General features: G+C 43.3%; 2 protein-coding genes across 2 annotated transcripts in view; both read left to right on the top strand.

Moving 5' to 3' along the window:
- LOC143413219 (uncharacterized) overlaps positions 1-22,412 on the top strand; it is a 332,604-nt gene that overhangs the window by 3,836 nt on the left and 306,356 nt on the right. The gene's annotated exons all lie outside the window — the stretch shown is intronic.
- LOC112432151 (NACHT, LRR and PYD domains-containing protein 3-like) overlaps positions 1-22,412 on the top strand; it is a 199,134-nt gene that overhangs the window by 15,387 nt on the left and 161,335 nt on the right. The window lies entirely within an intron of this gene.

The raw sequence follows: 22,412 nt of genomic DNA, 5'->3' as shown, positions 1-22,412 counted from the left end.
AGTTGTGCTGAGATGAATATGATGTGAAAGTTGTGCTGACACTGTGGATCAGTAGGCCCACACACCTCTATACAGGAAGTCTGGTTCTACTCTTTGTAGAATTTCTGATCCCTGATCCTCTGAGTCTGACTCAGTAGATAATGCAGAGTTCTGAGCTGATGTGGGTGAGAGGACTCAGGCAGCCTGACAGAGTTGATGTCCAGGTCTTCCCTGCTTGTCCTGATACACATAAACATGAGTATCCTTGCAGGTCAGATCTCATCAGTCACACCTGTTAGTGCAGCTCTCCTCTAGATTGTAGTGCTTGTTAAACTAGGATGATTTTAGGAGCCTGGACCGCAGATCTAAGGGAAGATATGACTTGGAAAGACTAAACCAACCTATTAGAGGTGTTCGCACTAACATAGATAAATACTAAGATTTACACCTTTAGTGTCTCACAAAGGGTTGAAAAGTGAATGTGCACAGAGAGGTTGGTGGTGAGATGGGCACTTCCAGCACTGTAGATGTGATCCAGCTCAGTGTTCATGGAAATAATCCGGAGAGCAGGATTCCTTGATGAATGTCACATCTTCTTAAAGTTATAATCCACAGGGAAAACTGTGAAACTGTCGATCTGATATCTACTCAACCAATCGGGTGTTTACATGCCCTTCACTGATCTCCAGCCCCACCTTATTATCAGTTTCTCTCTCTTTTACATCTGAATTATCTTCACTTCACATTTCAGTCAGTTCAGATTTCATTAGCACGTTCACTTTAGCATAATCCATTTTAATCCAAACACCTTTCTCTTTAAACTCTGTTTGTCAGTCACAGTATATCCAGTACAATCCTCTTTTTCACTGCGTCACACACATTCAGAGATCAGAGTGTCCTGTGTGTGCTCTCATTCACTCACACTCACTCTCATATGGCTGAAGTCTGTTTGTACACAGGCTAATCTGGGACTCTCCACCATTTGACCCTAGAAATAAAGAAGCTTCTTGGATGAGAGGTGAAAGGCGAAACGTCTTCAAAAAACTTAAAGAAGTCCAGATGCCTTTTTTTCTAAGCTCTTTAGATGACTGCGAACCTTCACAAACGCCTCATCAGTGGGACTCTCAGAGCGTTGCAATAGCCGGTCGCATGACAGCCACGGGAAGCCGACGGGTAAAGAGATCGGTTGTTATCGGATTAGGTCGTGGAAGAGAAATTGTTCAAACCATGTTTCCGAAGTAACAAAGAGGTGACTGGATTGCAGCCATTCAAAGATCAAATATAACGTCCTAGAACACTCCAGCTCACAGGTTAGTCTGCTCCAAGCATTTCCACAAAGGTCAGTCTGCTGTTGTAGTTAATGCGTCATTTTTCTTAACATAATTGGTGATATAGGTTACAAGCAAGTCTGGCGCTGAACAGAAATTGTTGCGCTATGCTCCTTTATTTATTGTGCATAAATAGTAAATTGTCCTGACACAATATTGCGTTTCGCTTCTGTTATTATGGTACATTGACAAAAACATATACTTTTATTCACAGGATAAAACAGGTTTTTTGTATCACTAATTGTCCAGTACGATTACAGCATACAGTATTATTGTCACTGCTACATTTCTGTGATGGGTACCAGAAATTATTTCCACTACTAATTAATTACCGTTGAGCTCAAAGGTTATATTAATAAACGGTTAACGAATGTGTATTTATGAAGACGATTTGTGAGACTGGTAAACTTATGATACGTACGATGGTCTTTCGTTCTACACGGTGCATTTCAAGGTCCTGCACCCATCCGTCGGTAAACTGTACCTGGGCTTGTTGCAGTGACCTGAAGTTACTAAACTTCATGAGTGTATGCACTCACTCCAAGAAGCGTATAATTATAAATATGCATATAAATATGCTACGATGAGATAGCTGACTTCATCTAACTAGCAAATGTTGTCCAGGCTACGTTGGTGATGCAGTTTTTTTTAATGTGTATGATATTTTTGTCATGCGATTTTAAAGCCGGTCCTACAACCGCATCCAAGAATAACATGCAGCTTATCTCAGAACTGTCGGTGAAAATTATTCTTGGAGCTAAGTTTAATTGAGCTGCATTTTAAAGAGGTGCAATTTCACAATTTGTGTATATTTTCTAAGTTCACTATTTTGTCATGTGTTGAGAAAAACACAGATTTAAAAATTACATGGTCTAATATTTACATTTAGCATAACTGCAACATGCTTTTTTTCGTTTTTTTTTTAAAGACTCGAAAGGACTTGAAATTCAAAATTTCAGACTTGTGACTTGACTCGGACTTTTACACCAGTGACTTGAGACTCGACTCTGACTTGCCTGACATTACTTGAGACTTGACTTGAGACTTGAGGATAAAGACTTGAGACTTACTTGAGACTTGCAAAACAATGACTTGGTCCCACCTCTGTTAAAAACACACGCTGTATTTTAAAGAACATACATTAAGAAGCAGATTATATTAGATTTATATTTTAAATAAGACAACATTTGGATTTTACAGCAGTAAAATTATTGTATCTCTACAGTTTAAAAATGTAATAAGCTTTGCCTCTGCACAGAGTGGATAGTGAAACACATGGAATCATCATAAATACATTATTTCATATTTATTACTTCCCCCTCCTCTTTGCTTTATTATTGTAGCTCTAGTAATAAATAATAATGTAAGGATTCTGGATCAGCACCATGATGCCCATAGTATATACAGTATTCTGAAGAAGGTCTAAAATGTCACTGTGTGTGCGTGCATGTGTGTGTTTTATTTAGATGGATTTTTAAAAAAAATATTACTCATGATATAACATTGTGCAGACATGGCTGGTAAGGACATGAGGAGGAAACAGCAGGAGCTGTGTGAGGCTACTAAAGGCAGGGCTATAACATTTTTCTGTCATCATTTTATTATAGATTAAGTGCAAGAGTTGTTAGGTGTGGATAATTAGATTATAGTTTATTGCAATAGCAAGTTGTGCCTTGTTCTCACATAGACAGCAAGTGCAGAGTGATATATGAAATGATGGGATGGAAGGAAGAAGAGAAGCAAAGAGTGATTCACAGGCAGAGCCTAAATTATTTCTCACAGTTTTTTGTTGCCTTATGGTTCCAAGCGCTGTCACCAATCTTTGCATTTTGTTATTATCTCATGACACTTGTTTAATCAGCTACCATCTCTCCTGCGGACTTTTTAATGTCTACAGTCTCAGACCAACACAGCCTGCCCTCATAGCTGGACTGGCCATCGGGCATACCGGGCATTTGCCCGGTGGGCCACTGGCGATTTTTTTTTTTTTTTTTGGGGAAGGGTATAAACAATGAAAGGTGTTGGATTGGCCAATTGGTCATGATCGACTCTGGGCTGGACCAATTACAGCCGAGGAGGTCGGATGCACCCTCCCCCTTGTTTAGCAATCTTATAGACGAACTAAAGAAAATGGAGAACAAAAAAAGGAAAGGAGGTGCCGAAAAAATTAGGGCCAAAAAGAAATAAGCCCTTCAGGCAGACGCTGCCAAATGTGTGAAAATTACTGAATTGTTTGGTGGTAGCTATGGCACAGCTTCCATAGATTTAGCAACATCAGCAAGTGGTGGAGGCCAGCAGGTGGATGAAGGAAAGGGGAGGCAAGAGGAGGAGAGACCCGAGGTGGCCGCCGGTCATAGTGGCAGAGGAACTGAACTTCAGGTAAGAAGTTATGACCTGCTGTCTATCTGTGTCAGATAGAAACTAATTTTAGTTGTAGTTTGTTTTCGTTGTGGTGACTTTATACAGTCGCTTAGAATAACTCGTACAGCGTAACTAGCATGACGGAGTTTATATACTGCTGGGCGGGTGCTATGAAGTTGCTGATAGTAAATTTTATTTTATGCTTAAGGTTAGTTTCTCAAACTTCTCAAAATCTTAACAAATTGTGCCAATCCTTACATGTTGCACCAGGCTGATTTATCATCAAAAGTGGAGAAGTCTGTGACAGAGGAGACAGAAGAGCAGCAGAGAGAGATGGAAGAGCAGGAGAGAGAGATGGAGCAAGAGAGAGAGATGGAAGAGCAAGAGAGAGAGAGATGGAAGAGCAGGAGAGAGAGATGGAAGAGCAAGAGAGAGAGATGGAAGAGCAGGAGAGAGAGATGGAAGAGCAAGAGAGAGAGATGGAAGAGCAGGAGAGAGAGATGGAGCAAGAGAGAGAGATGGAAGAGCAAGAGAGAGAGATGGAAGAGCAAGAGAGAGAGATGGAAGAGCAGGAGAGAGAGATGGAAGAGCAAGAGAGAGAGATGGAAGAGCAAGAGAGAGAGATGGAAGAGCAAGAGAGAGAGATGGAAGAGCAAGAGAGAGAGATGGAAGAGCAAGAGAGAGAGATGGAAGAGCAAGAGAGAGAGAGATGGAAGAGCAAGAGAGAGAGATGGAAGAGCAAGAGAGAGAGATGGAAGAGCAGGAGAGAGAGATGGAAGAGCAAGAGAGAGAGATGGAAGAGCAGGAGAGAGAGATGGAAGAGCAGGAGAGAGAGATGGAAGAGCAGGAGAGAGAGATGGAAGAGCAGGAGAGAGAGATGGAAGAGCAGGAGAGAGAGATGGAAGAGCAGGAGAGAGAGATGGAAGAGCAGGAGAGAGAGATGGAAGAGCAGGAGAGAGAGATGGAAGAGCAGGAGAGAGAGATGGAAGAGCAGGAGAGAGAGATGGAGCAAGAGAGAAAGATGGAAGAGCAAGAGAGAGAGATGGAAGAGCAGGAGAGAGAGATGGAAGAGCAAGAGAGAGAGATGGAAGAGCAGGAGAGAGAGATGGAAGAGCAGGAGAGAGAGATGGAAGAGCAAGAGAGAGAGATGGAAGAGCAGGAGAGAGAGATGGAGCAAGAGAGAGAGATGGAAGAGCAAGAGAGAGAGATGGAAGAGCAAGAGAGAGAGATGGAAGAGCAAGAGAGAGAGATGGAGCAAGAGAGAGAGAGATGGAAGAGCAAGAGAGAGAGATGGAAGAGCAAGAGAGAGAGATGGAAGAGCAGGAGAGAGAGATGGAAGAGCAGGAGAGAGAGATGGAAGAGCAGGAGAGAGAGATGGAAGAGCAGGAGAGAGAGATGGAAGAGCAGGAGAGAGAGATGGAAGAGCAGGAGAGAGAGATGGAAGAGCAAGAGAGAGAGAGATGGAGCAAGAGAGAGAGAGATGGAAGAGCAAGAGAGAGAGATGGAAGAGCAAGAGAGAGAGAGATGGAAGAGCAAGAGAGAGAGATGGAAGAGCAAGAGAGAGAGATGGAAGAGCAGGAGAGAGAGATGGAAGAGCAAGAGAGAGAGATGGAAGAGCAGGAGAGAGAGATGGAAGAGCAGGAGAGAGAGATGGAAGAGCAAGAGAGAGAGATGGAAGAGCAGGAGAGAGAGATGGAAGAGCAGGAGAGAGAGATGGAAGAGCAAGAGAGAGAGATGGAAGAGCAAGAGAGAGAGATGGAAGAGCAGGAGAGAGAGATGGAAGAGCAGGAGAGAGAGATGGAAGAGCAGGAGAGAGAGATGGAGCAAGAGAGAAAGATGGAAGAGCAAGAGAGAGAGATGGAAGAGCAAGAGAGAGAGATGGAAGAGCAAGAGAGAGAGATGGAGCAAGAGAGAGAGATGGAAGAGCAAGAGAGAGAGATGGAAGAGCAAGAGAGAGAGATGGAAGAGCAAGAGAGAGAGATGGAAGAGCAGGAGAGAGAGATGGAAGAGCAGGAGAGAGAGATGGAAGAGCAAGAGAGAGAGATGGAAGAGCAGGAGAGAGAGATGGAAGAGCAGGAGAGAGAGATGGAAGAGCAGGAGAGAGAGATGGAAGAGCAGGAGAGAGAGATGGAAGAGCAAGAGAGAGAGATGGAAGAGCAGGAGAGAGAGATGGAAGAGCAGGAGAGAGAGATGGAAGAGCAAGAGAGAGAGATGGAAGAGCAAGAGAGAGAGATGGAAGAGCAGGAGAGAGAGATGGAAGAGCAAGAGAGAGAGATGGAAGAGCAGGAGAGAGAGATGGAAGAGCAAGAGAGAGAGATGGAAGAGCAGGAGAGAGAGATGGAAGAGCAGGAGAGAGAGATGGAAGAGCAGGAGAGAGAGATGGAAGAGCAAGAGAGAGAGATGGAAGAGCAGGAGAGAGAGATGGAAGAGCAGGAGAGAGAGATGGAAGAGCAGGAGAGAGAGATGGAAGAGCAAGAGAGAGAGATGGAAGAGCAGGAGAGAGAGATGGAAGAGCAGGAGAGAGAGATGGAAGAGCAAGAGAGAGAGATGGAAGAGCAGGAGAGAGAGATGGAAGAGCAGGAGAGAGAGATGGAAGAGCAAGAGAGAGAGATGGAAGAGCAGGAGAGAGAGATGGAAGAGCAAGAGAGAGAGATGGAAGAGCAAGAGAGAGAGATGGAAGAGCAGGAGAGTGAGAGCCAGGGCATCGATTACTTTGCTCGCCCTGAACCTGCCATATTACAGGCCTTCTTAGATTACCACCCACAGCAGAACAGTAGCAGTGCAGTTGTGATGAGGGTGTTCAGCTGTAAAGATGGCACCAACAGGAAGTGGCTTACTTATTGCAAAGAACGCCATTTATTGTTCTGCTTTGTGTGTCTGGCATTTGCAAGGCTGACTGACACCAGCACATTTATAACAGGCATGAGTGACTGGCGACATATACATCTGCGCACAGAGGAGCATGAAAAGAGCACTACACACCAGACCTGTGCTGAAGCTTTTTTCTTAAGGTGCTCAAAAGGCAACATCAGGAGCTTGTTTGCTGGCAGTCAGTTGTCAGCTCACAGAGCACAAGTGAAAAAGAGACGGCAAGTTTTAGAGCGTATAGTGGATGTGATCAAAGTACTTGGGAAGAGGGGACTCAGCTATAGGCATGTGGAGAATGAGGCTGCATACACTTTAGGTGATAACACCATCGATCATGGTAACTTTCTGGAACTGATTGTGTTATTAGGCAAGTATGATATGTGCCTTGGAGAACATTTGAATGACTGCATTGAAAAAAGCAAGAAGTTGCATCAGACCAGTGGATCAAGAGGTAGAGGATCTCTCATCACCCTACTCTCCAAAACAACTGTCAACTCAGTGATTGATGCACTTGGCCATCTCCTTCAAGAGAGCATCGCCAGTGATGTCCAGAAAGCTGGGATGTTTTCTGTTCAGCTAGACACAACCCAAGACATCACAGGTTATGATCAGTGTTCAGTAATCATCAGGTATGTTACTGAGTCTGTGCAGGAGAGGCTTGTCTCCATAGTGAGGTGCGAAGCATCCACGGGGCAGTACTTTGTAAACTTGCTTTCCGGAGTTTTAGAGCATCTGAATCTAGACAAGGCCATGTGCATTGGGAATGCATTGCATGCCGGGAACTCCTGGCAAAACAATCCAAGTACCGCATCAAATACAAGCATTTGCAATTGCAGCACCGCAAAACGTTCATTCTCCGGTTCCAATACCTTCTTGTCTTTTCTTTGCCGCACAAAAAAGGTATGTACAAAACGACGGAGAACAATGCCGGTCCGTACAAAGACAGACTCGACGAAAAGACAAAGAAAAGATACGAGGAAAAATCAAAGGAGTGAAAGGGTCAGACCCTTACGAGCACACAGAGGGACAAAAGACGTTAGCGTGCTGCCCAACTTTCACCACGCTCAGATTTATAATTATACGCTTCTTGGAGTGAGTGCATACACTCATGAAGTTTAGTAACTTCAGGTCACTGCAACAAGCCCAGGTAGTTTACCGACGGATGGGTACAGGACCTTGAAATGCACCGAAAGACCATCACAAATCGTCTTCATAAATACACATTCGTTAACCGTGTATTAATATAACCTTTGAGCTCAACGGTAATTAATTAGTAGTGGAAAGATAATTGTAATATTTGAGCCATTTCTGCTGTCCAACTACTTCTTACAAAATACATTTTTAATGTTAATTAGATTTTTTTTACGGCAGAAATAAAGGTTATATAAAAGTCACTGCCAAAGACTGATTGCGGCTTCTACCTTGTTACACTAATGTTGTTTGTAGCTCAGTATGACTTTATGTCATCCATGAGGGATGCATTTGACATATGTTTCACATATTATAGCCCAACAAGTTACTTATAGCAATTTAAATACGAGCAATCAGTTTCTTTGCAAATAAATCAGTTTTTGGCACAACACCGGCTATTGCAGTTAATAATACAGCAGCTTCTTGCCATTTTTTGTGTTTCTTTTTATCGCTGTGTAACTGAGTTCAATTGAAAGCCTGCATGCGCTAGTACCTCTTGCCAAAAGTTCCCAGAATCCTTTGCGGTTTTATCCATGAATGACGTCACATTTTTGGTGGGCCGGTCTCCAGTCAAAATGCCCGGGCCGATATTTTGTCCCAGTCCAGCCCTGCCTGCCCTCCAGCACTATCCACAGCAACCCCTCAACAGCAACATTGTACCCATCAGGTAAAGCATCGGCTACGTTTGCTTTGCCTTGTTGCCCATATTAGATTCTTGATGAAAGTGTGTTGTTGTTATTCAGCCTGGTTCAATGTGCCCCTTTTTAACTTTGAGCACCCGCCCCTTTAAACCTCTCTGCACGGCCCTGCCTAACAGACCTACACCTTAGTTCACAGATTCACTTTGTCTAAGGTTGATTTCTGGGATTTCACACAACCCAGGATTCAGATCGTGAATCCATGATGGGCTTGGATTTACATCATTATAAATGAAATGTGCTCTACTTGGAAGCAGCCGGTGTTGTGCCAAAGTAGTTACCCCCGTCAAAAATTGTTTCCCCATTCACGGGAGCGCGCAAAGTAGGAGGAGCCACTTGCCCAGCTCCGTTCTGTACGCTACTTGTCACTGATCTGCAGTCGACGCGATAAAGAGTAAAAGCTGGAAAACAGCAGACTCGATGAATTTAATATTAGTTTCGTGACATTGTAATGTGCCGTGTGGCTCCTCCTACTTTGCGCGCTCCCGTGAATGGGGAAACAATTTTTGACGGGGGTAACTACTTTGGCACAACACCGGCGGGTTGTGTGAGACTTTAAATCATCAAACTGTAAATTATAAATTTAAATTGTTATTGATCCTTTACCCCGAGTCCTAAAGTGTAGATTTATTTTCTTACTCTTCTTATATTTATTGTTTGTTTACTTGCACCGCTGTAACTGCAGCCTCGTCGTCTCGTCTCTCTATATGCTGGACTGTCTGTAGCGGAGATGACAATAAAGTTTACTTTGACTTCAGCAGCGCGCAGGCGCACCGAGGGCTCTCGCGCTCACTTTATAGAATTTAGAAAAAACATGGGTGCAGATTATAAGTCTGTATCATAATATCTGTTTGTTGTTTTTATTTTGTTTTGCGAGTTGGTTATTAGATGCCGCTCCAGCCAGCCAGAGACTCCCCGCCGCCCCGCCCTCTCCTCCCTGTGCCGCCAGCAGCAGGCGCACCTCGCAAACGGAGGGCGCCCTTACTCCCAGCAAATGGCTGATAGAAAACCGATCGGTGCCTACGAATTTCCCAATATGCGCTGGCATGACGTCGGGGAAGCATGGGTACGACCGATTATTTTATTTTTTTCTTGCCCGTGATGCCCCCCCCACCACGATGCATTCTATTGGTTTGCACACTTACACACACCCAGCTGTGGTTTCCTGTTTTGCTGGACTCTGGAGAGCCCCGCCTTTAACGCTCTTCTCTCACAGAGAGCAACAGAAAACTTGGAAAAACTCCAGATTGACTGAACTCAGTTCAAAGTTACCTTGACACCTTTAGATGTGAGACGTAGTGATGGTCCGCTTGAAGCTGACGCTCCGGTGCGTGTGTCAGAAAGATCAACGCGCTGCTTCAGAAGCACCGTGTCGAGGCTTGATTCGTTTGGCCAGAGTCACGTGATCAGTGACGTCTGAAGCTTCGTTTAGAACGTACCTTTTTTAAATCGAACTTTATTGAAACACAATGAGTATACAACATACAAACAGATGAAGTTTACAAAAGAACAGAACATGAACATACAGAACCAGGAGTAAAAAAATGATGATATGAGTAGGCGAAAAAAATCAACATATAAATATTGTTCTGAGAGGCTTTTTGTTGGTTGAGTCTGAAATTGATTGTATGTACAATTCATATCCTTATAAAACGGCAGAAATATGGTGTTTTATTAATAAACTTACATTTATGGATATAAAATAGCTAAAAGTATTAACAAATTTTTTATAAAAAACATTTATCATTCTTCCTGGGGAACTTAAAGAAACAGAATAAAACATTTTCCATCGTAAAGAAAACTCCCTTAAAATATGGACAATAACAAAACTGCTAAATTCTTCCAGAATCTCTGTGTAGAGGAACCAAAAGAGATGTGCCACAGTTTCTGGATGATCCCCACAGAAAGTTCAATTAGTATTTATGTCTCTTTTAAATGTTACCATATAGTGACTGGCTGGGTCACATTTATGAAGAATTTTATATGAGATTTCCTTCACCTTGTTCACAATTAGATATTTATGGGATCATCCAGACTGTCTTCCAGGTGATATCTGGAACATGTCGGTTCCAGTAAGATATTCTATATATGGGAGAGACATGATATCTTCTTGGAATAAACTACGTATTCTCTTATTGCTGTTACCAAGTTCCTGTGAAAAGCAGATTTTTCCCACTGCTGACTCAGCTGGATCAGGGAGAGTGACTGAGGCAGATATTGAGCTGTCAGTGTTTTTATATAACATTAAAGTCCCTGAGGGTATGGCACCAAGCACCATTGAGAATTCCCCAACACTGACGGGAAAATTATATAGTGTAAGGAATTCATTGTAAGTAAGTAGTGCTCCCTCGTTAAATTTTAAAACTTAGTAGCGGCCGCCATTGTTGGCAGCTGAAATTTGGCTGGGCCGCGCTATGAATTCTGGGATATGGTGGGCCACGAAGGACACACCCGACCCATCCTTCAAACTCGGGGGAATGAAGGACGCATTTGAAGGAGTCGAGGAATCGGGACAGCCTTCGTCGCCTGGCTGTGACGTCATTGGCCTTCAAATGCGGCCTCCGGAGGATGCAGCCGACGTTTTGGGACACAGCTTGTGTGTCTTTGTTGGTCATGTGACCTCCCAGGGACTACACATGGAAACGAGCAGTTTAGCTCAAATCTGGCAGGTTTCCATCGTCTGTTTTTGTCCTGATGTCCATGAACATGAACACTGTCCCTGTCAAACACGTCCAGATAATCTGATCCAGTGTTGTTCTTCTTCTGTGGTGTTTGTGATGGAGCAGCAGCTGCAGATCCTGATGTCCTCCACCAAGGGGGCAGCAAATTCAGCTGACTGTCATCATTTATTAAAAAGATGTAACAATGTGACATAATGCAATATAATAGTGTCAGTTACACATTGTGGGTTGCACTGTGGCCAGAATGGACATTACCTCCTGCCTAATGGAAGCTGTCAGCCATCCTGCAACCATGAATTAGATAAGCAGAAGTGAAGGGATTGTTAACAACAATTTAATAATAAAATGTAATGTGATAGTTGCACTTTATTAGCTCCCCACAATCGTATGAATAATAACCATGAATGCACTGCATGCTCATAGCAAGTTCTTTAGGTTTAAAGTGAGATCCTGCTTTAAAGGGCGCTTCATCTGCTGGGAATGACATGTTTCTTCTAGTATGTAAGGCTCAGCCCATCTTACTGGGACTTACTTTTGTAGATCCACATGCTCTAAACCTGCTGCTCCATGATTGGTGCAGAAGCTTTAAGCTACTATTAACAAATAATGACCATGGACTTAGTTGTTACTACAATAACTTATCATTGAGCAACTTGTATATTTAATTTTACTTGTAAAACTATGCAAGTAGAATTGAATGGGGCACAGTGAGCTGAGCACAGGCCCACTCTGTGACACTCAGAGGTTTGTGGATATCATACTGAGAGTATTGGACACAGTGCAGCCAGCTTGCAGCCACTTTCCCACCACTTTAGCACAATGTTTACATGAGACTCAGCCACACTAATGTTCCTGGGCAGACATGTGGTGCAGCATGGCTGATGGCACTGTACCTGCAGCTGTCATGGACAAGAACCACTCAATACCTCACCCAAGCCAAGCCTGTGCTGATGTTGTGATCTGAGACCGAGACACTAACCCAGGATTATGATATGATGTTGTGAGAGTTTCACTAAGAATTAGCTCTGATTACAAGATTTCAATCTATCGTAACTCTAATTTGTATTTACTTCAGTTTGTTCATCTTGGAGCTGTGTGCAGCTGAGGACAGTCTTATTATTACCAGGTGAGGATATGTAACAGCCACAGTCTGTAGAGATGATGTCACCATGGAGTGGTGATGTCACTGGAGCTGCCAATATGTGCTCCAGCCAAAGCTACACCAGAGGGTTGTGCTGTGTAACAGGTTGGTGCAGGTGGTGTTATCTACATTTGAACATTAGGCAACAGTCTCATGAAGACACTTTCTATTGTTCACTAAAGACCAACAATAACAGAGACAAAGGGAGAGCAGCAGAACTAGTGCTAACAATTAGCACTGCTAGCCTGCCCACCAACACCAGCTAATGTTCTAAAAACGATGATCAATGATTTTGCTGTAACGGCTCCAGCTGTCTGTGTCAGGGACACGTTGGAGATGAAGTGAGTGATCCAGTGACAAAGGTTTGGAAAGCTGCAGTCAGCTGAGACTAAAGGAGTCACCTGACCGAGAGACCAAATGTTTCACTGAGAACGTCCAGATGAACAGAATCAACCTTTGGGATAATCTGTTCCACACATCCATGTTTCACTTACTGCATTATATTTCCTCATTGCTGTGCACACAGGCCTGTGGCTTATAACCAACTCCAAGTTCAGACTCAGAGGCTGCTGAAGCTGTTTTCTGGAACAGAGACGTGTTGGATATAAAAGCAACTCTTCTTTATGTGTCAGCACTGAGGAAAGGAGCAGCTTCGTTTCTAAGTGTATGAAGGACTGTAGCAGTGTGTGTGTGAGCTTTATTTCACAGACAGAACCATGTCAAAAACACAACTTCAGGTAAAAACAATACAAAATCAAAGAGTCTGATCAGAAGGATTAAACAGAGGAGTGTGGGACTGTTTTTAACAGACAGCAGGTTAAGCCAGGCTGGAGGAGTAAACTGAGCCTCGGTGTGAGCAGCAGTGTGTTTGACAGGAAGCTGAGATAAACAGTCTGGAGCCCATTTAGTGCTTCATATGAAAGTGTGAGGATTTGAAAGCAAATCTAAAATCAAGCAGGAGTCAGTGTGAGAATGATTTGTGCTTTTCCTCAGTCAGATGCTGGGAGTTTCAGTTCATCCATGTTCAGCGTGCTGTGCTTTGTGTAACAGGAGAATATGACAGTATAAATCAAGTCTTCATGTCACTGAAAGCCTCCACAGTCTGCTATGGAGGTGCATCAGTTTGGATTTACAAGAAGAACATTTCTTAAACCTGCCACAAGATGGCGCTCCAACAGAAGGGATGTCCACAGTGTAACACAGACACACACATACTGTGTGAATGTGTGAGTGAATGGGCTTTCAACACAAGGCTTCTGCTGCTACCTTTAATTACATAATTAGCTAACAAGAACAAACTGTTAATTACCACCAAAGAACGGCTCCAGATTTTAGCTGCTGACCATTTTGTGAAACGTTGATTACATCAGCTTATTGTTGATTTTTCAACCTTAATATCAGCTGCTTTAAAGGAGCCTCGTTCTCTGGCAGTAACACTTTTCTTCACTAGATGCAGTGCAGGCACAGTCTGTGTTTCTAAACTACACACTAATGTTCATTGTTGTGCAGCTAAATCCTCCCTCTGGATGGGAAGAATCCCTGTCAGGCTTCAAACACCTGGCTTGGTGTTCTGGAGCTAATGTGTCACCTGTGAGGACTCTGAGATGAACACACAGCAGACACTTCAGTTCTCCGTCTGTGTGTCCTCAGTTTCCCAGCATGCCTTGGCTGTGGTGGTGGAGGTGAATGAGGGGGAACATGCTGCTCTGTCAGCACTCAGGTTTCATACCTGGTGATCTCAGAGGACAAAGCGGCGTTACAGCAGCGCACGTTGATGAGACCTGATGCTCTGAACAGTTCAGACTTCAGCCTCACTCTGAGAAAACAAACGACTGACTGTCAGCAGCAACTACACCTGCTCCATCAGTGACGGAGAGAAGAACTGAGACTGAGAGACATACAGCTGCAGGTCAAAGGTCAGAAACGCCCGCTCTTTGTACGGGTCAGGAGTTAGTACTGCAGAGGTCAGAGGTCAGCTTGCTGACAAACCATTTGAAACAGTTTGGAGCTAAAAGCACAACAGCAGAGGAAAGAAGAGACACTGCAGAGATGATGCAAAATATTGTGTTTTGTTCTCAGCTGTCAAAAAGTGTAACACACGTGTTCCAGCACAGCCTTTGTGTACTTTCACTTCTCCATACTGTCCATTGGAAATCCTGTTTGTTCCTTTTTGATTTCAGTCCATGTGTCCAAAGCAAACTTCTGTCCCACACTTTCTCTGCTGACTCTTCACCGATGCTCAGATGATCTCAGATGATTTCACCAGAACTCATCAAAATTCGGGCTCCACAGAAACCCAGACGTCACTAAACAAGCGTAACAAGCAAAGTGAAAACTGGTCGTTCAGCTTTATTGACCAAAGATAAGCTCACATGTCACCTCATGACACAGACACTTATTTCCACAGCATGCACGAGGACTGACAATAAGTGTCTATAAAGCCACTTCTATCTGCCACACCTGTGCTTCTGTCATGGTTGCTCTCCTCTCACTCTGTCATTTATCCACAGTCTGCCTCCCTCTGCTCCGTCAGCTGACGTCCTCTCTACACCACCTGCTGTGTTTTATCCTGCAAAAACACATTTAAGAAGCGTTGCACCGAGTAATGGGAGGAACTGCTATAAAATCCATTTAAAGGAGGTGGTGCTGAGTGCTGTGACTGGGGTCCCACCACTGACATCACGGGTGGAGGACATGTTGGAAAACTGCTACAAAGTGCTGTGCAGCCAGCAGAGCTTACAGTCTGTCCTGTGTGTCATACAGGCTCTCACACTTAGTGTTTCTGTGACACATTGAAGAGAAGTTTGTGTTGTTCACAGTTGTGCTTGTACTGAGTGACAGCTGACATGACCTAACAGGAATAATGTGTCTGTGCTGAATGAGAAGTAACACACAATGAAGTCTTGATGCATCTCAATCATCCAGGAAAGTGAGTCTGTTGCTTCTGTTCATCTGGACGCAGCGTTTTGTGGGAGAAACGTGTCGTCATCATCAGGTGACGTCTTCAGTCTCAGCTGCAGGTTTCAGTCTTACAAACAGGACATTTGCATAAAGACTGAAAGCAGCTGCAGGAACGATGGGCTGGGAGCTCCGTTCCTTCATCTTAATTATGCAGATTCTCAGGACCATTGATCAACAACCACTGATCCATGTCCATGAGTCCCATTCACAGAGATGTGGGAATGGCTGCAGTCACAGCATGTAAGATGGAAATAAATGAGAAGTATTTAGCTGAAGTGGATTTGATTTATGTTACTTCTTTTTTAACTTGTAGTTCTACATTGGAAGATTATTGTGATATTGAAATATAAAAATACATTTATATTCTATTATTTTCTCAAAATAAGCGTCACACTCGTGGAAGCCGGTGTAGCCGCCGAAACGCCTGCATTTATGGAGACTTTCAGCCCCAGGTAGGCCAGTTATGGATCTTGGGATCCACATTATGTCAGCAGCTGTTCTCCACCGTGAACTGTGTTCAAACAAACACGCTCACGCCTCACAGACGACAGCTTACAGTCTGTAGAGATAAAGTGACTTCGTACAGCCCCGTCTTCAGTCTTGTGGAGATGATCTCGATGCTTTGGTGGATGTTACTAGCTCCTGTGCAGTATTTTGTAAAGACATGATTATACCCCGTAAGCGCGTTAAAATTTACGCTAACAATAAGCCATGGGTCACTAAAAGTGTCAAATCCTGTTTAAGGAAAAAGAGACAGGCCTTTAAAGAGGGGCTGTTACCGATTTTCAGACAGCTACCAAGGAAATGAAAATCGAGATGTTGAAAGCAAAACAGACAAAAACCTTCTTGAAAGCAAATTTGCTGCAAAAACTTTTGGGTCTGCCTGGACTTGTATGAAAACCATAGCAGGGTTTCAAAATCCCCAGAGCAGCAGTCAGGTCATTTTAGATGTTTTAATTCAGACAGAGATTTTCAAATGCTTTAAACATGTTTTCTGCTCGTTTTAGTTCTTCTGATTTCAGCGAGGATATTTGGGAACTGAAACAGAAACTGAGAGATACTCAGCACTTTATCATTGAACTCAGCGATGTTAAAAAGGCCTTTCATACAGTCAATGTGAACAAGAGCCAGGGTCCTGATAATATTAGTGGCCGCCTAATTAAATCTTGTGCTGATGAACTCAGGCCTATATTTCAGGTTATTTTTAACAAATCCTTGCAAACACAACATGTGCCCTCTCTTTGCAAAGAAGCAGTCGTGGTTCCTGTCCCTAAATCTAAACGACTTCAGGCCTGTTGCCTCACTTCAGTTGTCATGAAAGTCTTTGAAAAAATCCTCAGAAATGTGATTATGAAGAGACTGAAGGTCAGCTGGATCCAATGCAGTTTGCATACAGGCCCAACAGAGGAGTGGAGGACGCACTTTTGACTTTACTAAATCTGATTCTTAAACATGTAGAGAGTAAAGGGACTTTTGCAAGACTTCTTTTCATTGATTTTTCTTCGGCTTTTAATACAACACAGCCCCATATTTTAATTAAAAGACTTTTAGAACAGTTTGAAATCAGGAAAAACCTGGTGGGCTGGATTTTAGATTTTCTAACTGACAGGTCACAAAGAGTGAGAATAAATGGGGTTCTGTCTGACCCAGTGTTCTCCTCCACAGGTTCTCCTCAAGGCTGCGTCCTATCGCCCTTATTATTCACTCTCTATACAAACATGTGTCAGGGCAGACATGAAAACAGGGTCATTATTAAATATGCAGATGACTCTGTTATTGTCAGCTTACTGAAAGAGGGTGAAACTAACCACGGTCCAGTCATTGATGACTTTGTTCAGTGGTGGGAGGAGTCTTATCTCCAGCTGAACATATCTAAAACAAAAGACATGGTTGTTGATTTTAGGAAACAACAAAATGGGCACGGAGTCACTTTAATTAAAGGTCAGAAAATAGAGCAAGTACAATCATATAAATATCTTGGGACCATAATCAATGAAAAACTGAACTTTGATCAAAATTGCAAATCAGTTTGTAAAAAGGGTCACCAGCACCTTTATTGCCTTAGGAAACTTGTTCATTTCCACATTGACCAAAAAATGTTAACTTTGTTTTATCGTTCTTTCATTGAGTCTGTTTTATCCTTTTGTTTGGTGGCATGGTTCGGTCAGACCTCTGTCACAGAGAAAAACTCTCTGAATCAGATAGTGAGATGGTCCAGTCGTCTGATAGGTGAGCCACAGTCTTGTTTAGCCTCCCTGTACTCTGAGCAGGTACAGAGGACGGCTTTATCAATCCTTAAAAATGGTTCCCATCCTCTAAGGGGTGAATTTCAGCTTCTTCCCTCAGGACGGAGGTTTCTATTTCCGAGATGCAGGACAAAGCGTTATAAAAATAGCTTTGTCCCCGTTGCTGTCACTGAATTAAATAAGAACTGTTTTTGATTCGAAATATTAAAGTATGTGTCACAGTGAGCTTTATATATTTACTAGGTATGTGTGTTTTTAAAGGGATGTCAAATGCTGTCATTTGTCTGTGAAGCAAATTTACCTTGCCTTTGGGTATAAATAAAGTTACCTTACCTGCAGACGCTGTGCGCAGAGGTTCAGGAGCAGAAGTCCCGTTGTAAACATATCACGGCAGACCCGACGATGTTTGCATGAACGCGCTTTTTTTAAAAGTCAGGTCAAGGCTCCAAAAGCCCAAAGGCGATATAACAGTTTGTGTTTGCTACATGGATCATTGTAGTTCAGCTTTCCTTTGTTATATTTCTTTAAGAGCTCAAAATGTCTTCATTACATAAATCAAATGTAATTTTCTCTGTAGCACTTCATGGATTTCATAAGCAACACACTGTAGTTGTTCACACAAAGCATAAAGGTAAAAACAATATACACAGTGTTATCTTCATTTTAGATGTCACAAAGTATTTGCGGCTCCCAGTGTTTTCCCGAACCCTGACCCTTTGCGTGGAAACCGGGTCCAAAAGGCTCTTTGGGTGTTAAAGGTTGCTGACCCCTGCACTAGGCCCAACTGACACATATATTTGATTCCAAATACAAAAAATAATGTGTAACCTGCTGGAAGAATGTAGGAGGTTGAGACAGGATCTCAACACTTGGTGTCTGCAACAAAAGACAACAATATGTGGGCCGATCGTGGCTCAAGAGTTGGCAGCTCGTCTTGTAATCGGAAGGTTGCCGGTTCGAGCCCCGGCTTGGACAGTCTCGGTCGTTGTGTCCTTGGGCAAAAAAGCACTTTGGGGTCCTCAGGGACGAGTAAAGCGCTCTACAAATACAGGCCATGTAATGGCAGAAACATTCTCTAGTGTAAATCCTGACTAGTTCATTAACTACAGATCAGTTTCAGTGAACATTATTCACAGAGGGATCTGAGTTCCTTATACCAGACTCTACAGAAACTGTAACACTGTACAGCTCTGCGACTCAACAATATGACAACAATGTAACACACACTAGAATCATCAAATAAAGCCCCACTAACCACTAGAACTAACTAACTAGCACTGGACACTTGCATATTAGAGATTTCTACCACCATAGGAGGCGAGATATCATCCTTGAACCAGAGCATCCAGCCCTCAATTTCGGACATAAAAAGCGACGTGGCCAGGCATGATAACACTTTGACTGAACTGCAGGACTGTGCCTCGAACCACTCTGACACCATCGCCACTCTCCAGGCCACTGTGGAGCGTTTGTCTGCGGAGGTAAAGAAGTTAGATGAGAGATGTGGAGCTCTTGAGGCACTCCAGGAGGAATAATTTAAGAACTGCAGGAATACCAGAAGGCACAGAGGGACCCAAGATGACTGAGTTGGTTCACACCTGTTGGCGGAGGCGCTATCTCTCGAGGAGAAGCCACTCATCGATCGAGCACATAGAGCGAATCGCCAGCGTCCCAAACAAAGTCATCTTCCTCGGCCCATCATCTTGAGATTGCACTACTACCACATTGGTGAGGAGATTCTGCTGAAAGCTGCAGAGAACAAGAACCTGATGTATAAGGGTTTTTAAAATAAACATCCTCCCAGATTTCCCTCCCTCTGTTGGAAACGCAGAGCCGCATTTGCAAATATGAGAGGAAGACTACGTGGGATGACCGGCGTCAGGTACAGACTGCTATACCCTGCAAAGCTGTTAGTGACCCATGGTGATGTGAGGAAAAGCTTTACCGATCCCAAAGAGACCGTAGACTACGCGGAGAAGCACCTCTCCCACCCACCTTCAAATGTATTAAAAGCAAGGATATATCTATATGTCTAACGCTGACACAGCACTGTGTTTCTTCTTTTCCCTTTATATTCCATGTAAAGGTGAATATGGAGCGTTTATGGAGCTCGTTTATTGACCAGCTGTCAGTTAGAAGGTAAGAGTTACTAGGTTAACAGAGGTTAGCAGTAACAGTACGGGGAAGTATATTGTGTTGTTCTTTTGTTGTTTTTTATTTTATCCTACTTTACTTTGTTATTTTGATTTTACCTGTTGTGAGTGCTTCCCGTAATTCTCCTTTTTCTTGCGCCGCTGCGGCCAGAGTTCACAACATTACATATTTTTGTATCTATAAACAGGAAGCTGACACTCTCCAGACTTTATCAAAGGTGTGAGCGTCACAGCAGAGGCCTTTGTGTCAACGTAGCTGAAGACAAAACACAGAAACACATGAAGGAGATTTTCCTGGCCTGGATTTTATACAAATATTCTGCAGTACATCAAAAATGAAAGAAAACCATTAGTCAACATATGAACATCACCTCTGAAGTTACAGAGCTTTGATTGGAGACACAGCTGAGCGTTTTGCATTTTGCATAATTAATTACATAATTAATTATGTAACCATAATTAAATGGTTACATCATCTTTAAAGTCCCCAGAGATCAGGAAAAGGGCCTGAGGGTGCTGTGTTTGGAGTCTGCTGGTTACAGTGTGCAGGACCTCACAGGCTGCTGCAGCGTTAGCAGAGGGCGGGACATACACAGCTATCATAATCACGTGTGTAAACTCTCGTGGTAGATAGTACGGTCTCATGCTAACCGCTAGCAGCTCAATGTCCTTACAGCGTAGCGTCTCTTTGATAGAGAAATGCCCAGAGTTACACCATCTATCGTTCACAAACACAGCCAGACCCCCTCCTCCCTTCTTACCACTCTCCGCTGTTCTGTCATAAGAGGCTCAGCAGCTAAAGCAGCACACCTGGGTCTCCCAGCCTATTAAAAGCAGCCCTTTGCTTCACCTGCTTCACTAAACATTATTATTTTAAGCAGAGTGGTGTGATTTATGTAGGCATTGCTGTGTGACAGGAGGACTTTTCTTGCACACCCACCAAATGAGGGCGCACATGCTTCCACGCCCACTGGTGACTGCACACATCCTTTCAAGGAAGCATTTCATTCATCCCTAACAAATGGAACAAAACACTGTGCAGCGTGTTCAGGTTTGAACGTGGCCCTGGCCTCTCTCTGCATCCACCTGGCACATGCAACACACATCCACTCCCTGCTGAACTGCTTGTATTTGATGTGTTGAAGTTTTGGTAAAGTTTGAATAATTTCCACTTTATTTATAGGAACATTTCATCTGTGGACTCCTGCTTCCCCTCTCCTTGAGCCAGTTTGTGACGGGAACATGACATAAGAAAAGTAATTTATCCCTTTTTGATTCTGTGTATCTGGCGCTCATCCAGTGAGTTCACACTTGGCAGAAACAGACTGAATTTGTCTGGAGAACTTTGGCTTCAGCCAAGTTAGATAAACACACTGTGTCTCTGTCAAAACAGCAGTGTAGTTGTGGCACCCCTGTGAGGGAATGACCACATGAATATTATTTTGTGTAAAACACTCATGTAACGGGACATTTTTCATTGCTATATGTATTTATTTTCAGTTTCTTTAAGAGGATAGAAAATCCATGTAACAGGGATTCATTTTATGTTAGAAAGCAGTGAGGGCGGAACTTTGGTGCTTGCTCCGGGGTTTCGGGGAGCAGTAAGTGGAGCCCACCTTCCGCTGCTTCCTCAGACACGTTCTGGAGGAAAGCAGAGACGCATCGTGTCTTCCTTACTCTGCTCTTCACCTGCTTTTACAGGTCGGTACACGGTGCTCGCACCGAAAATGTTGTTTATTGTCACCATGGTTACCCACGTTAATGTGAATGGGAGAGTTAAGGCGGTCCGCCAAAGTTATTTATATGTAAACACGGGAGAAAACCAGAGGAGTGTCCCGCGCGACCGCACCGCGAGCCCGCTCGTTAGGTGGAGCGCTCGTGAAGCAGAGTCAGTGCGCTCCTATGCTCTGTGCAAACGTGTTGTAATGCTCCAATCAAATCAGTTCTGTGAGATGTGAATGTTAATAGTTCTGTTAAAGTGACTGAGTAGATTAGCTAGTGTAACACAAGCACTCTGAGCAACTCTGTGTAGCTAACAGAGGCATTCATGGGTTGATTCAACAAGCTGTGTTTCATGATGCACTAAATAGTGATTTTGCCAGTAAATTACTGGAGGGAACAAATGTAATGTATTTACCAATGCTGTTATTGAATAGAACTGTTTAGCCAGTAAGACACTGCAGAAGACAATGTGATGTGTTTATTGATATGATAAAAGGATGTAGCTGTTATGGAAAGAAGTGTGAACTTGAGAAACTGAACCAGTTAAAAAGAGTATATTTCACTGATGTTGTGAAATAAGTAAATGTCATTGATGTGAATGAGGAACCAGCTGAACAGTATATTGAAAGCTCATGTTTAGTGTTTTATAGCATTTATTTGTGTGAAATAAATCAGACTCAGACACGTTCTGGAGGAAAGCAGAGACGCATCGTGTCTTCCTTACTCTGCTCTTCACCTGCTTTTACAGGTAACATATTTGTCATCGAGGTCTTCATCCTTGGGACCCGTAACATAGTAACTTCTTCATTGTTATACTTCTATAGTTTTCCCATTTTGTGAGCTGTGGATGTGGAAAGTGTCTCAGTGACACATCCACATGAAAACGGCGTTACCTTCGTTCATTTGCACGTCAAATGAACGAGCTGTTTGGACTTTAACGTCACAGCTGATGCTTCGATACTCGAACTCAAGAGTTCAGCTTCCACTCAGAGGTACAAGTACACACAGCAAAGATAAACGTGTACACAAGGTGGAACCCACAAGTGCACAGCTCCGACCAGAGATGGGCAGTAATCCGATTAC

The sequence above is a fragment of the Maylandia zebra genome, linkage group LG2 (genome assembly GCF_041146795.1).
Source record: "Maylandia zebra isolate NMK-2024a linkage group LG2, Mzebra_GT3a, whole genome shotgun sequence".
NCBI classification, from domain to species: Eukaryota; Metazoa; Chordata; class Actinopteri; order Cichliformes; family Cichlidae; genus Maylandia; species Maylandia zebra.
The sequence above is the reverse complement of the archived record's forward strand: the minus strand, read 5'-3'. Positions and strand labels throughout refer to the sequence as shown.